Source organism: Schistocerca cancellata, chromosome 2, assembly GCF_023864275.1.
Source record: "Schistocerca cancellata isolate TAMUIC-IGC-003103 chromosome 2, iqSchCanc2.1, whole genome shotgun sequence".
In the NCBI taxonomy this organism is placed as follows: Eukaryota; Metazoa; Arthropoda; class Insecta; order Orthoptera; family Acrididae; genus Schistocerca; species Schistocerca cancellata.
The window spans coordinates 800,888,035-800,902,460 of NC_064627.1; the positions used below are offsets into that span (position 1 = coordinate 800,888,035).

General features: G+C 44.2%; 1 protein-coding gene and 1 pseudogene across 2 annotated transcripts in view; one reads left to right on the forward strand and one right to left on the reverse strand.

Moving 5' to 3' along the window:
• Window positions 1–14,426, reverse strand: part of LOC126162662 (ski oncogene) — a 654,130-nt gene that overhangs the window by 183,595 nt on the left and 456,109 nt on the right. The window lies entirely within an intron of this gene.
• LOC126163641 (5S ribosomal RNA) lies at window positions 9,382–9,499 on the forward strand (annotated as a pseudogene).

Consider the following 14,426-nt stretch of genomic DNA (forward strand, 5'->3'; position numbering starts at 1 on the left):
ACTTTGCCGCATCGGTGACGAAGCTGCAACCCTCACCGTTAGAGGGCTCCGAATTGTAGCGTGTGGCGGTGTGTAACGTAACTATGTACGTGCATGAGAAACAGCGGGCTGTAATCGAGTTTCGAATTCGTAGAGTTCGTCCACACATGCAGCACCTTTCAGCACGACAATGCCGGATCTCACACACGCGCTGCGACGTCTGCAACAACCCGACGTCTTATATCCTCCATACACTTCCGACTAGGGCCATCGTATTTTCATCTGTTGGGAAAACTTAAAGGCACACCTTCTAGGACTTCACTTTGATAGTGATGAAGCGGTGCCAGCTGAGATGAGGTTGTGGCTCCGTCAACAGTTTCGAACGTTCTGCAGTCACAGTATCAACAAACAGGTCACTCCTCGGAGAAATCTATTCGTCACCGGGATGACTACGTTGAGAAACAAATAAACAGGTCACTCCTCGGAGAAATCTATTCGTCACCGGGATGACTACGTTGAGAAACAAATATGTAAACATGAATAAAGTTGTTTTATTTAAAAAGTTTTCATCTATGAAACTCGGAAAAATTACTTTTCAGTATGTCCTTGTAAAAAGAGAGACAGAGAGAAAAGTATGTGGCCACACAGTGAATCGTCCGTACGACCCGACCGTCAGATTATCGTCCTGTACTCTTCCCTTGCGCCAACAGCTGCATCGAAACTACGCTAACATAAATGGTTCGTGCCTCGACCGACGCGACAAAAATGCTATTTTATCCAAAAGCTTGGTCATCTGGCGTTCCTTCATCTGTCGGTTTCATTTCTGGTCATGTACTGCATATACCATAAACATGAGTGAAATCTGCGATGATGATTAATCAAAGACCGCTTATGAGACTTATTGGGTAACATCGCTGGGTATCAATCACAAACGTCAAAGCCCAGGCATAATATGCGGAGGTAGTAGGTTTCCAGGATCTGCTGAAGGTAACCGTCGCTTGTGCGGTCACCATTAACAAAAAAACTTTACTATCACGCCCACAGGACTACGCGATTCCGACAGACCGCAGTGAGAGGATCTTCTGTCGCATGGCGTCGTTTAGATACGGTACGAAGGGGCATCGGGTCACCACACAGGTCTCCCGTTTACTCATTCACGTAGCTCCTCATTTGGCATCACGAATGGACCCCGTTACAGTCCTCTCACTAAGGAAAAATCCTTGGCAGTACAGGCAGTTGAATCAGGCCCTCAACAGGGCTGTCTGATGCGCTGAGCACTCAGCTCAAAAAAAATGGTTCAAATGGCTCTGAGCACTATGGGACTCAACTTCTGAGGTCCCATAGTGCTTAGAGCCATTTGAACCTGTAAGAAAAAGCAATGTGCTCGGAAATCCCAGTTATAGACTTCTAGAACATGTTGAGGGGAGTGAGTAGGTAATATTTTGAATAGGAACTCATGCCCGGAAACATGTCTGCTAGGTATGATTGCAACAGGGTAATCATGGTGGGGGTGCTTACGTCGGATTGGTTGATGTCATTTGACGTCTATCCTACCTCTCTCATCTGGTTCGACATTCATTCACGTATCTGTGAGTGTTAAGAGATGGTATGGAGTGATGGAGGTGGTATTGGTATAGACGTAGTTGTCGGTGACACACAATAATATACCAGACGACGCTGGGAGTAACATCCACTGCACGCGCAACTGCTCCTGTACTCATTGACGGGTGAGTCCTAGAACTCTGTAACGGGAATTTCCGAATGCCCTGTAGTTATGATACTTTCATTTTCCGAGTTTATTCAGCTTCTCCGTCGCGTATGTTCGTGAGCCAGCCGACAGCACTTTTTATCGTATTTGAAAGTGGTATTCCTGTGTGATATGGCTCGGGGATATCTGTGGTGTAGCTGAGAATGTTTCTCGGCAAAAATATTTACAACTCTCTTATCAGTAAATCATGAACAAACTGTACTATTCGGATACTTTTTTATTTTTGTTTTTCAATTGTGTAGCGATAAGTATCACTGCCGTCTGTTGAACTGTTAAAATTCCCGAAGTTCAGAAGAAGCGATTGCCGAAACACACCCGAGAGCAGGAGAAACAATGTAATTGGAAACGAAATCTAGAACTGCGGGTAAAACAGAAGAATCTGTGCTCTGCACAACATCTGCTGGACGAAGGACTCACTGGAACTAGAGATGGGGGATCCGCTCTTGAACTGATTCATAGAGTTGAATCTTTCAAAGGAGTGAACAATCAGTGATTCAGAAAAAAAGAACGGTAGCTCCAAATGTTTCCCACGGCAGAGAGAGAGAGAGAGAGAGAGAGAGAGAGAGAGAGAGGGACGGAGCATATCAGCAGCGCCTCTGCTGGTCACAGCACAGTGCACACCACACAACACAGCCAGCGCCGGCCTCTGCCCTGCTTCTACCTTGGCTGCCTGCATTGTGCAGTGCCCCATTGGATTTTGTGTTTCACATATGCCGTGCCGTCTGTGCGTCGTCTGCCGCGTGCAGTGTCTGGCACAGCTTAACTTCGCATCACACTCTGTCGGCGATCGTTTCAGTCGCACGTCCTGCCCTCTGGGCAGTTGATGCGAGCAACAGGACAGAGAGCCACCTAGCGGATAACATAGGAACTACTTGCAACAACCTGCTCGCAAGGGAACAGACGATTTGTCTCGGAGCGGGTGAGTGGTGGCCATTCACCGCTCCCCCCACCCTCGGAACTCGCCCGCTCAACGCTCACCCCACCTTTCTCGACTCTAGCCAGAGCGTTGAGCAAAGCAACTCAGGTGTCACTCTGGTCTCTGCGGTCTTAGCTCACGCAGTAATACAGCTTGCGGCTCGACCTGCTCGACTCAGTGCTTCTGCATCGGAGTTCGTCTCTACTGGATATTGTTCTTCGTAGTAATACCGCTATGTATATTACATTATTATGTTATGTATACATAATTTGTTTTTATTTTTATTTGTTTAAACTGATCAGATTAGGTTCCTGACGACTCCTCTTACTATAGGATTTTTATTATGGACACTCGAATTTACGCTTTAATTACGAGCGAACTGATAAACGTATCGCAAAATGTGATACACCAATATTTTCCTTGTTTTATTCTGCGTAAGGCTATATGCAGCACTTTCGTTTTACAGTCAAATTTATATATTTTTTTCTTATTCTGGTACGGATTTTGCGATTTTAGGCGTCTTCGGAAGGAAACGTTGACTTTAAAAATATATGGCTTGCGATTTATTTGTATGAGGTTAATGAAATTTTAATACATTATAGCCAAATATATTGTTAATGTAAATCTCAAGTTACAACATTTTCCGATCACTCAAAAAACCACGATAGCGCAAAATAAATCAATAATCAAAAACTTTGTCATATTGTGGAAATTTCAATAAACAATACAAAATTCTTACTCATTATCTGTGTTACTTCAAAATAGGATCAAATAAGATCAAAATACAGGTATAGTACTGGAATAAACCAAGTTTAAAGGGCAATGTGCCTTCCATTTATTTTCTATTGTAAATGAGTGGTGAGTCATGAAAAAGAGCTAATTCATTTCAGGGAGTGAACAGTTCTGATCCGATCTCTGAAAAGAACAGTTTTGCCCATCTCTAACTGGAACCAAAGGAAGGGCAGCGAGCCACGAATGTTAGCAGAGTTGCTTGCTGTGTGTGCCCTGGCAGAGCTCGCTGGCTGGCAGGACAGCGGGCACGACACACAAGAGGCAGCGGCCGGCTGCGATCAGCTCATCGCGGCTGACAGCGCTAAATTGGGCGGCAGCTGGCAGCGCCGAGCCGAGCCGGGATCTCCCGCGGCTCCACGCACACACAGCTGTTACCAGTCCGGCTGCACACCTTCACTCCACCACCACCAACAAGATTCACATTAACAACAGGGGTAGGTTGACCGCTGTTAACTCCTTTTCCCAGCGTATACTAGGCGATGTGTTGCCCGAAGAAAACCAAAGATGCGGCCCGAATCAAGTAGTCGTGAGGCCCGCTATTCTCAACAGTATTGTATAATAATATACATCTAATAGTAACTAAAAGCCGAATCAAAAACGTTAAAGCTTCCCAAGAGTGTAGTTTTCCTGTTCAGTTGAAGATGTGAGAGGGGGTATGTTTCATTGTTTGTCTCCTAGTACTGACAACTCACGGAAAGGCGCGATTCGTTCCGACCAGTTCCTGTGGTGTATACAAAGGGCGTTCAAAAAGTTTTGCACAGTCGTCTTTAATCTTTTTATTTTTTGCAGGAGGAGAATGAATTTTTTTGTGAACATACTTGGAACATTTAGTTATAAGTTGGTATATAAAAGTTTTTTTTCTTTTATTTACAGGTGTCAGGTTGCGACAATGGTCGGCGATGGACTTCCTCTTCAAGACCGGCGATCATTCTGCCACATCGATTAGCAGGAAGTGCTCCCTGTTTATGGCGAGGTGTCATCCGGGTTCCCCTCGGAAGAAGAAACCAAGACTTTCACGAACAGTAGGCCGAAAGGTGATGGCCTCCATCTTCTGGGATCAGTGTGGTGTTGACTTCTTGGAACCTGGCTCCACAATTAACCGGGACCGTTACTGTTTGTCACTGGACACGCTGCGACGTGCCATCAAGACCCACAGATCACAGCTTCAGGGTCACCTCATTAGACTACACCATGACAATTCCAAACCCCATACAGCTCTTATGACGCAGGAGAAAATCAGGAAAATGGGTTGTAAAATTGTTCCTCATCCTCCCTGTAGTCCGGACTTGGCTCCATCTGATTTTTACCTGTTTGGTCGTCTGAAGGCCCACCTGCGCGGTAAAACATTTGATAGTGAGATAGACCTTATTTCCTGTGTCAAGCGATGGTGTAAAAGTCAATACCTAGAATTTTACCAAAGTGCATTTATACAGGGTGATTCAAAAAGAATACCACAACTTTAAAAATGTGTATTTAATGAAAGAAACATAATATAACCTTCTGTTATACATCATTAGAAAGAGTATTTAAAAAAGTTTTTTTTCACTCAAAAACAAGTTCAGAGATGTTCAATATGGCCCCCTCCAGACACTCGAGCAATATCAACCCGATACTCCAACTCGTTCCACACTCTCTGTAGCATATCAGGCGTAACAGTTTGGATAGCTGCTGTTATTTCTCGTTTCAAATCATCAATGGTGGCTGGGAGAGGTGGCCGAAACACCATATCCTTAACATACCCCCATAAGAAAAAATCGCAGGGGGTAAGATCAGGGCTTCTTGGAGGCCAGTGATGAAGTGCTCTGTCACGGGCTGTCTGGCGGCCGATCCATCGCCTCGGGTAGTTGACGTTCAGGTAGTTACGGACAGATAAGTGCCAATGTGGTGGCGCTCCATCCTGCTGAAATATGAATTGTTGTGCTTCTTGTTCGAGCTGAGGGAACAGCCAATTCTCTAACATCTCCAGATACTGTAGTACAGTTACAGTAGCACCTTCGAAGAAAAAGGGACCAAAAACTTTATTGGCTGAAACGGCACAGAAAACGTTCACCTTAGGCGAGTCACGTTCATACTGAGTTGTTTCCCGCGGATTCTCGTCGATTCACTTCTGCCGTACTCAATAACACAAAAAGCTTTCTGTTGAGTGGTCGCCATCTTAGCAACAACTGACGCTGACGCCTAGTCAACAGCGCCTCACGCGAACAAATGTACAACTAAATGAAACTTTATAGCTCCCTTAATTCGCCGACAGATAGTGCTTAGCTCTGACTTTTGTCGTTGCAGAGTTTTAAATTCCTAAAGTTGTGGTATTCTTTTTGAATCACCCTGTATAATGGAAAGAACGTTGGGCCAGATGCGTCACAGCTGATGGAGGCTACACTGAGTAGGCTCAATGTATAGCTAAATGTTCCAAGTACAGGTATGTTCACAAAAAAATTTCATTCTCCTCCTGCAAAAAATAAAAAAAATTAGAGACGACTGTGCAAAACTTTTTGAACGCCCTTTCTAAAAATTACTTCAGTCAGTCTAATTTTTTTTTTCGAACGCTGTGTTTTCCTAAGGGCAATGTTCCAAAAGCTCTTACTGCCACAGTATAAATGTTGACACAGCACTAGCATAGCTTCGTGACTGTTCATTAAAGAGGCGGCGATTTTCAAATGTGGTACTTATTTGAAACAATGAACACTGTTGTAATTCATCGCAATGAGTAGAAGAAACATAACATTCAAAACATTTACTAGACACTAGTGATCGTGTGAATCTGAATATATTATTTATTTAGCAAACACAGTCGTGGTAGCGTATAAGCTGTTACTTTTTATTCGTGTACGACTGGTTTCGATCTACTACAGAGATTGTCAGATCTACATTCCTTGGTGATAGCAGCAATCCCTGGCGTGAAGCAGGCCCCTCCGTGCTGGTGTTGAGAACACTGCGAAACCGCACATAAAAAGTAACATCTCATAAGCAACCACGACTGTGTTTACTAAATAAATTTTAATATTATTTTATTATATCACTGTGTCCTGAAATAATGTTCAAAAAAATTTTAATTTCAATATAAGTGCAATTAGCGTTATTAATCAGTCATCTGCCCACAAAGACAACACAAACACAACTTTGAGGTCGCTGAGGGTGGCAGCAATCTAAAACGCAGAACGTCACAAAGTGTTACGGATGAAGTCGATTTTTAACGATCAGCAATTGGCAGCCGGCAGCCAACTTTTCACGATCTTACTGTAGCTTTCCTACCGGTGTCTCACAACATACTAACTTACGCAGGTCACCAACTACTATTAAGTTCGGCACCCGTGCGGCCCGAGCTACCATACCACAACGCCAGTATTGGCTCCTGAGCATAGGTGTGTGACGACCACTAGTCTAAATCCAATCTGTCTACTCGTCGTACGCAAGCTTCTTTGACATATTATTCCCGTAGGAGTCACTGAGTTTACAAGCCGGCGCCCATACTTGGATACTCAAAAAGTGTTTGTTGCGTTTAACAGTAATTTTTATTTGTAAGAGTTTCAATGGATCGTGCATTTATTTATGCCGTAAATTAGTCTACTTGCGGATCCTAAACATAAGAATATTTCAGTTTTTTGTTAAGACAGCGAATGGTCAGGAATCTCGTCGAAAGAGCAGCAGCGACGATAAGAATCGGCGTGTTGCATGGAAAGAAAAATCACACAGGCCGAAAGCCAGATGATTGGAAATATATAAATGTTTGCCAATGAAATGTGGCTAGAGGTCTCCTAATGAATTCCGAAACTTTGTAAGGGTGTACGAATGGAGACCAAACACACTTTCGTGCTCTACAAGTCGGCTAAAAACAATTTTTTCTTTAAAATAGCAGCTGTCCGTAATACGATCGCAGTCTGCAAATTTGGCTATGTACTCTTACTTCAATCCCTATTTCATGGCGTGCATTATATTTTATGTCATGCTTTTCCTCCCCGCAAACCAATCAAAAAGAGCGTCAGGCGATGGCAGTACTACGTCGCCTCGTTTTTGAAAGGGACCGTATAGAGTTATTTGTGTACTCAGGCCAGACGAATATGAAACACTTGGTAAAATATGTTACACCTATTATCATTTCCCGAAACTGAATACAGAAGAATGTGAACTAATTCATCCTAGGCAAGCACGACACTCATTTGATCGACATCCTCTACAAAAATCTCATTCCTATAAACCAATTCGATATGACTCACATCTCGGAGAATGTTCTTCAACTAAAATGTTAATGACAGCAATGTATAAAGATCAGTTGCAGTGCGCAATGCTTGGGCAACTACATCTAAAACTGCAAAAGCTCAGTCTAGATTCCCAGATTTTTCCAACCCTACTACATCAATCTGGCGCAAATCTGATGAATAACATGTTCGTTTCTTACGAATAGTGAAACACTGGGTATAATATGTTACGCCTCCCACTACTTCCCCGATATTAAATACAGAGAAATGTGAATTAATTCATCCTAGGTGAGGTATAATAATAGCGCCTGTAGACTACGCTAAAGAGACTGACACTGTTGTGGTACGCATACCCTGTGGCTGCAAGTTCTGTCTACCAATTCACACAAACTCGCTAATTCACACAAATCTCGGGCTTCAGACGCTGTAACTTGTCGGAATGTTCTTTGGAAACAGAAGAAAGGATTACTGTGTAGTCAATCTAGTTAGAACCGATTACGAGTCCGGAAGTCAATGTCCTCTGGCTCAGCGTTTGTATTATACCCACTTTACCTGAACTCCATCTACGTTCGTCTGGTTTGGAATTTCCCTGCCTAGCAGTGGAGTGAGCTTGGATCTCGTTACGGGAGTGGGGCACACACGGACAGGAATAGAAAAGCAGATGCTGGCGCCGATCTGCCGTGCTGACCCCGCGGTCGTTTCCCACGCCACGACCACTTGCTGGTCTCGTACGAAAACGATACTTCCTGTTGACGACGTGCGCCGCCAAACGCAGCACAATAGTACTTGCCGCCGCGTCGCCATATGATCACACGAGGGGCGGAATCCAGTGGTGGTGAAAGAAGCTCGTCCCCATGTTGGAGACGACACGTTTAACAAGTTGCTACACAAGCGCCCGAGATATGGAATAATTTACAGAACAAGAGGCCGATCCTTATCACGTATGGATAAATTTTTGCCAAACCAAACAAATGACTCCACTATCAAACTCCATGCAATTACAATGCCAAGAAATGAGTGTTAACTGTATAAAACATAGACACTGAGTTACACGATGCCACGAATATGTCTACCTCTACTAAAGCTGCGTTCGAATTTGTGGCTCTGAGCACTATGGGACTTAACATCTATGGTCATCAGTCCCCTAGAACTTAGAACTACTTAAACCTAACTAACCTAAGGATAGCACACAGCACCCAGTCGTCACGAGGCAGAGAAAATCCCTGGCCCCGCCGGGAATCGAACCCGGGAGCCCGGGCGTGGGAAGCGAGAACGCTACCGCACGACCACGAGCTGCGGACTGCGTTCGAATTTCACACACATATACAATTGTAACGTGATAAATGATTGACAAACATCTGTACGACGTCTCTTGGCGTCGTTTCAAAGGAGAATACGAAGCTTGAATTTATTAAACAGCATTGGCACATGAAGTTTTAAACTCTATGTCGCCACACGTCTTCCTCATGACTAAATTCTGTTTACAAAAATTGAACCAACAATGTTTTAACTATAGTATCGCTTCATTTATATCTTCTACGTTCAGTCATGAAAGTGTGTAGCAAACGGCTGTAGAACGAATGCACGTCTTACCTCTGCAGCACGTCTGGGAAATGCATATAAAATGACGGAGCGAGGAGGCGCAGTGTTAAGACACTGGACTCGTATTCGGACAGCTTATCAAATCCCGGTCCGACCATTCAGATTTAGGTTTTCCGCGATTTCACCAAGCCAACGGCCTTGCCGCAGTGGTAACTCCGGTTCCCGTCAGATCACCGAAGTTAAGCGCTATCGGGCTCGGCTAGCACTTGGATGTGTGACCATCCGGTCTGCCGAGCGCTGTTGGCCAGCGCGGGGCACTCAGCCCTTGTGAGGCAAACTGAGGAGCTACTTGATTGAGAAGTAGCGACTCCGGTCTCGGAAACTGACACACGGCCGGGAGAGCGGTATGCTGACCACATGCCCCTCCATATCCACATCCAGTGACGCCTATGGGCCGAGGAAGACACGGTCGCCGGTCGGTACCGTTGGGCCTTCATGGCCTGTTCGGGAAGAGTTTTTGTTTAGTTTTTAGCGATTTCACCTAACGGGTTAAGGGGAATGCTGGGATGGTTCCTTTGAAAGGGAACAGCCTATATCCTTCATAATTCCGTGTTTGCGCTCACTCTCTAATGATCTCGTCGTCGACGGGATGTTAAACTGTAAATCTCCCTTCCTACCTACACATCGAATCAGCTGCCTCGGTGCTAGCCGTGATTGCATTGCATCTTGCGTACTATTTGTTGTTTCATCATCTATTCTAAAGTTCACTTCATGTTGTTATCCATTCCCGCCGCTTTCCTGCTATCTATTATTTAATCGTCCCTTCTACTACAGGTTTTAGCGAAGTCTCACGTCGTAACACACACATCAGCCCGAGCATTATGACCACCGACCTACTATCGATATAAACCCGCCCAGGCGATAGCAGCGTCACCTGTCGAGGAATGAGTGCTAGTCACACACACGCACGGTTGCGTGTAGTATCAGTGAGCGTGCAGTCCGTGTGTAGCACTGGGAATGCGCGCAATCTATCTGAGTTTGACCGAGGGCAGACTGTGATGGCCCGGAGACTCAGCACGAGCATTTCGGAAACTGCACGACTTGTCTGGCGTACGAGGAGTGCTATGATGAGTGTCTTCAATACGTGGCGAAACCAACATGAAGCCACGTCCAGACGTCGTGGGGTTGAGCGACCACCCCTCATTAGTGATGTCGGACGTCGTAGGCTGGGCAGACTGGTAAATAGGACAGACGGCGAACTGCGGTGGAACTAATACCAGACTTTTAATGCAGGGCAGAGCGCATGCGTGTCTAAACACACAGTGCATCGAACACTCCTAACGACGGGCCTTTGCAGCCGATGACCCAAGCATGTGCCAATGTTAACACCACAACATCAATGACTATGACCGAAATGGATACGTGACCATTGGCACTGGACGTTGGCGCAGAGACAGAACGATGCATGGTCTTATGAATCCCAATACCTTCTTCATGGGAGGGCGCGAATCCGCCGTACAGTAGTAGTGGGGCAAGGGTAGCACCAGTGCATTTTGTTAGTGCGGGTTGCCTACATCAGGGGCAGGTATGCTCTCAGGGGCGACTGCTTAGTTGCTAAAATTATTATGGTTATTTTCTCCCTAAATGAGGACCGTCTCTGGCACCAACCAAGATTTTTTTTACCATGCATGTTTCGCTTTTATTTATTATGCATCTTTATTTGCGATTTTCTGCAGTCCTTTCCTCACATCAGGGCCGCGGCAAGACAGTCGCTTTTTTGTTTTTTTCTGTTTTTTCTGTCTTTTTTTGTCAATTCGCATTTCACGTTGCAACAGGCAGAAAAACAGGCTTTACAGATGTACAAACGCAGAAAAATTTTAAAAATAAGCAGAAAAGAACGTGTGTTACCTCGGTAAAAATATAGCGCCAAAAAGTCGCCACCACTGACGATGCTTCATGGAGAAAAGAAACGAAACGCGTATAGCAGACAAGCAAAAGTCCTCCATTTAGTGGGCGGTAACTGTTGCGATATAAAAAGAAGATAATCATAGTCATGCTACAGATGTTGTTTAGTCTATTACCGATTTTAAAAGATAGGAGAGAGAAGAAGAATACAATTTACAGGAAATTCTAGTTGTGTGTTGTTTTGAGTGTAAGCACTGGTGGAGTCTGACCCTGACGGGTAAGCAGTGAGCGGAGAGTTTGCGAGCAGCGTGAACACGGGAATAGCGCGGCTGGGCGCGGCGCGTGTCGGCACCCAAACAAACAGAGGCCGCCCACGCAGCCAGAGCCCTGCCGTCGGCGCAGGGGATGTGAATCATGCGCGCGTGCCGTCTCAACCGAACAAGTCGTACGTCCTCCTTCAAGGTTAAAGTCGGAGCCTTGCTATGCCCATTCCCTACGGACGGTGCAAACTCCCAGAGATGAAGCACAGAGACATTGCACGAACCCTTGTTAAATAGAAGAATTGGCACATACAGGTAGCCTTTTAGGACAAATGAAGCTCATGAGAAATAATTGAACGACAGGCAATATCAGGAATTTGGAACGACCGCCACCATCTATGCCAATAACGACCGAGCCGACACAGAGTTGCCCATCTCTCATTACCTCATCACAGCCGTGAGAATGGGTGGTAGAGGATGAACTAAGGAAGTACTTTGCGGATTCCAAGAAATAGGAAAGCCCGCGGCGATGGCATAATGGAACTGGACAGATGATATGAACGAGCAATATGGACACGTAATGGTGAAGATCGAAATTCATGGAGAAGCATGCAATAAGCCTTTATATAGTATTTCCACAGTGTGTGTTATACAGGTGACATGTGGATTACTCGTATTTCGCACAAAGTAAAATCGACATTTCGTTACGTATGAACTGAAAAAAGTTGTCAATATAAAAATGTTACCATTATTAAAATTAATTAGTAAATATTATCTCTCTTTGGCATCAACAGATGCATCCCTTGATTCGATTTCGTTTTTGAGAACTGCAAACTGCGTTTTTTCCTCATGGTTAGCACAACTTATGTTTACAGTAAACAGTACACCGACGATAATTACTGTTTCAATTTCTTCTTTCAGCCTCCGGCTTTCTGGCTGCCACAGTGTTTACATTTCATCTCTAAGTACCCTTCCTCAATGTAAGATCATTGCTGTTTTCCTAACGGCGTAGGTGCTTAAACGGGATTTCGCGATTTAAAGCATAAACGCGTTGTTCGATTTATATTCTTGTGCAGTGTTAGATTTTCTCGATTTCTTCACTACTTACTTTTTTTTATATCGGAAACAGCTTTGTTACTGCTGGGATGGTAATTTCATTAATGGATCTTAACACTGCTAGAACAAAGTACGTAATTATGATGAGAAATGAATTTTCTATGCAGATGGGAAATGTAGTGACTACTGCGGCCGTCACGAAAATAGGCACCTTAAGGTCATCTCACCGTCTTACAGCAATGCTAGTAACAGATGTCAAATGTTAGTAAAAATTAGGATAAACATGTTAGAAGTCTCTATTTTTAGAATATGATGCAGTGCTTTCTAAAAGAAAATGTTAGCCAGATGCTACGAATAAAAAAATAAATAAATAAAGACTAACGTTGCAAGAAATTCTGAAGAAAAATAACTTTGAACTTCAACCTGTCGATAAAATAGCGCCACTGACATATTTGGACTGAAAATAATAAATGAACATTCTCAAAGTATATAGATGCACGTGACACATATTTTATCGTGAAAACATGAGAGTATTCACAAATAAAAAACAAAATATCGTAAGAGGTGTGAAACTGTTCCGCGTGTGTAACGACGGATGTCGTCGTTAATGAATCTCCGTTCTGTTGAACTTTGTAGAAACGTCCAGCGAGAAACTTGTTGAGAAAACTATACAATTAATTTTAGTAACATCTGAGACATCATTATTGTATCATGTCACCTGTGAACGCATTTTATTTGCGACGAAGTGTTACATTTCACTGGCCGAGGTGGCCGAGCGGTTCTACGCGCTACAGTCTGGAACCGCGTGACCGCTACGGTCGCAGGTTCGAATCCTGCCTCGGGCATGGATGTGTGTCATGTCCTTCGGTTAGTTAGGTTTAAGTAGTTTTAAGTTCTAGGGGACTGATGACCTCAGCAGTTAAGTTCCACAGTGCTCAGAGCCATTTGAACCATTTGTTACATTTCCATACGTTTTCAAGCTCGGTGAAGAAATTTGTCCCCAGCGGTGCAGCAGCCAGTGCTCGGAAGGGCTCGTTTCAACACCGGTCACACGGCAGGCCTGTGTTACCGAGACGCTGCCCGCGGTCCGGCTGGCATCAAAGCCGCGCAGAGCGCACTCGGCATTGGTGACACGACTCCGCCCCCTCCCCAGGCGTGCACGCGGCCCACGTGGCGTGCCTCGGCGCGTAATGCTGTGCACCGAGCCTGAATATCCAATGACGCTCTGAGGGTCTTCTGCATATTTCTGCCTGTGCCTTCGCTTCCCTATTACAGACGGCATTCCCCAGAGAGAGAGAGAGAGAGAGAGAGAGAGAGAGAGAGGGGGGGGGGGGGAGGGCAGACAACCAGTGCAAACAAAACATGTTCTTATCAACCATATGGTTTAGTGTTTCTGCTTATTAGCGACAAGGCGCTGTGATGTGGAACGTGCCAGTACTTTTACAAAACCGTTACATTATCTCCTTATAACATGGCTACATGCTGGCGATTTACATAACTAAATTTACAGGAGAATTTGATAAATGTAAACTAATCATATACACACTACCTAGTAGTAAATTTATCTATGAAGTACAATGAGGATGATTTCAGTTTGTTTTTTTTACGATTTAATTACCTTTCAGTACCTTTATTTCACAAGGAAGGTGGTACAATACTTTTATGGCTGCATACTTTAATGCTTTTGTGCATAAGTCAGATTAAACACCAAGCAGTGGATGCTGTTTTTGTTCCTAGTCTTATATTTATAACTGCTACTGTTATTTTCAAACTGGGCCTTATTCTTCACAACTTCATACGAGAGCAAATGTATTTTGAAGCTAATTTTTTAAACAGTTAGATGCTGAGCGTGACATGCTGTCCTTACAACACGTTTCTGTGCAGTGAATATTTTGATTCTATGCGTAAAATTGACATAGAAACCATATGACATCAGTGAAATGATGTATGCAGAGTAAGCTGATTTTCTAATACTTTCATCATTAAAATCGGTTATTCCACATAAAGCACAT